Genomic DNA, 2812 nt, shown 5'->3' with positions numbered 1-2812 from the left:
GTCTGCAGTATAATTTCAAGGGTAATAGAAGGCTAATAGAATCCACTGGCCTGGGAGGAACTTTAGTACTTCCCTATCTGGCTATGTTACTGCCATTAGAATAACTAGTATGTTAGACAACAGGTTCAAATAACAATGTGCAGAATATGTACCTGGATAGAGGTGGAACATGAGCACTAACACATCAGCAAGGAGGGTGTATCAGACTAGTTGGAATCTTGAGAATTAAAAACATAAGCCTACAGTGGCATCATGAGAATGTGAGTCAAAGTAAAAAGGCCAAAGTCATGGGGGCAGGGGGTGGAAAACACTGGCTGTTAGTACAGGAAATGACAGGAGTGGGCTTTGGGGCTCTGGGTCCTAAGCAGGTGGTATGAAGTATGCAGAGTGTTGGGAAGCACACCTCAGATCAGCAAATGCCCTTGAACTTTGATTCTGAGACATTACTGATTGATTTTGAATGAGTAATAACAGTTCTTCAAGGAAAAGACAAAAACTTAATATAAGTATATTACTTGGATAGGAAGATGCATCTTAACTTCAGAGTATTTAAATATGTTAGAATGGTGATATTTGAAATAGGGTAATATGGCATATCACCAGCTGGAAAAACCTGAAGCAATTACCTTGGATTAGACATGGCAACCAGAAGGAAATACAATGTGAATTTGCAGAGACACTTGAGAGTCAGAACACAGACAAAGAATCATGAATATAAAGGGTAAATAGCCCAGAAGAAAACTCAGTTTTTTCAATAGAAAAACAGATAGATAGACAGATCTTAAAGCCATCATTAATAAGCCTACTATTTCTGTAATCATTAACTGAAGCTGCTAGAAGTTTTGCTGCTATTCTTCTTTTTTTTGCAGTTTTTGGCCTGGGCTGGGTTTGAACCCTCCACCTCCGGTATATATGGGGCTGGCACCCTACTCCTTCAGCCACAGGCACCGCCCTACTTTGCTGCTATTCTTATTAACAGGAGAGTCATCTAGACTTCACATCTTAGTAACTTACCAATCGTACATCTCAGTCCTCTCCACTGTTCAGTACAAATACATCTGCCATTATTCCAGGTCCCACCATTCTTGCAGAATTCTGTAGGGGTGCTTGATGGGGAATCCCTTATTCCTAAAGAAACAATAAGTAATGGAAAAATATGTGAACTGGCTGATAACTTTCTACTTTTATGCCTGTGGCCATTTAATTTCCACGTATAAAACCACTGCTTTGAGAATCTTTTATTTAAGTATTTTTTTTTTTTTTGAGACAGAGTCTCATCTTATCACCTGTAGAATGCCTTGGTGTCATAGCTCACAGCAACCTCAAATTCTTGGGCTCAAGCAATCCTTTTGCTTCAGTCTCCCTGGTAGCTGGGACTACAGGCACTCACCACAATGCCTGATTATTTTATTTTAAGAGATGGGAGTCTCACTCACTTGCTCAGGCTAATCTTGAACTCCTGAGCTCAAGGAATCCACCCACCTCAGCCTCCTACAGTGCTAGAATTACAGGCCTGAGCCACTGCACCCGGCCTTGCTTTGAGAATCATTGCTGAGAAATATCCTTTTTAATATCATTATCAACAAAATATACACTGAGACTCAATACAGGACAAACCACGCTTACTAGATGTTACGGATACCATAAAAAAGACAAGACACTTTGATCAAGGACATTAAAACCCTGTGACAAAGAGGACATGATATAGATAGTGGATAGGTGATATATAAATAGATGATACAAACATATATACATAGATAGGTGATAGATAGACAGATAGATACATAGAAGACAGATAGATAGATAGATAGATAGATAGATAGATAGATAGATAGATATCAAGTCAATGTGAAGACTTACAAATACTGTAAGAACACAGAGGAGAGATATTAAAGACAGAGGTAGCCTAATCAGGGAAGACTTTCCAGAAGAGATTGTATTTGAATTTCATTCTAAGATTAAATCTGCAAAAGCCAGATGAAAATGGGTGATTCAAGCAGGCAGGATAAAAAGTGCAAAAATGACAAAAACCTGGAGAAAGGTCATATGTGTCCAAGGAACAGAGAAGGGTTTAACATACAAGGTTGGGTAGTCAAGTTCACAAACTCATTGTAGAAAAAGTGCTACACATCTCATTGCTGAAAATCATCATAGTGATTTTTGCAGTTTTTGGCCTGGGCCGCGTTTGAACCTTCAGAGTACTTCAAAGGTGACTGTAGTGATATTCAGCAATGAGGTATGTAGCACTTTTTCTAGGGTGAGTTCATGAACTTAATTGTCCGACCTCTTATAGCATTGGTTCTGTGGAACAATAGCATGACGTAGATTGAATTGTGAGGGGCTTAACAGACCAAGCCATTATTCTTCCAGGAGACTTTCATGGGTCCTATTGGTAAAAATATTCTATAGGAAAATTTCACAATTACTTCTTGTATGATCCTGGGGCGTCATCAGTAGTAGTCTTGAACTAGTTTTATGATAATTTCTTACTGGATGTTTCTCTACTGTACAGGTAGGACAAATTCAGATTTTATAACCTGGAAGTTTACTTGTAGTGACTTTTTTTTCTTTTACTAGTGGCCCTGAACAGATGATAATGTTATGTATTGCCTCTGTGGGCTAACGAGACGAATTTTTCTAGTCTCCCTTTCATAGTTGAGCCTACTCCTTAACATTTCAGATGTTACTCTGGTGGCTCAGGTCCAACTTCCCCAACTCTCAGAGGATGGAATTCATGCCTCTTGTACCCATGAATGCATTGAAGCACAACTTCTAGGGCTTATGCCAAGGCCTGCTCAACTTTACAGTATTT

The 2812-nt window shown here is 39.0% G+C and overlaps 1 long non-coding RNA gene across 1 annotated transcript in view; it reads right to left on the bottom strand.

The window, feature by feature from the left end:
• The window catches only part of LOC111722802, a 7589-nt gene extending 6366 nt beyond the window's left edge, over positions 1 to 1223 (bottom strand). The window contains exon 1 of the long non-coding RNA XR_002771463.1: positions 1015 to 1223. This is a non-coding gene — a long non-coding RNA (uncharacterized LOC111722802). The remainder of the gene's footprint in view (positions 1 to 1014) is intronic.
• Positions 1224 to 2812: the final 1589 nt, after the last annotated feature.

The sequence above is a fragment of the Otolemur garnettii genome, unplaced genomic scaffold, assembly GCF_000181295.1.
Source record: "Otolemur garnettii isolate 467f Iridium unplaced genomic scaffold, OtoGar3 scaffold00396, whole genome shotgun sequence".
In the NCBI taxonomy this organism is placed as follows: domain Eukaryota; kingdom Metazoa; phylum Chordata; class Mammalia; order Primates; family Galagidae; genus Otolemur; species Otolemur garnettii.
Note: the sequence above shows the minus strand (reverse complement) of the source record. Positions and strands in the feature narration are given on the sequence as shown.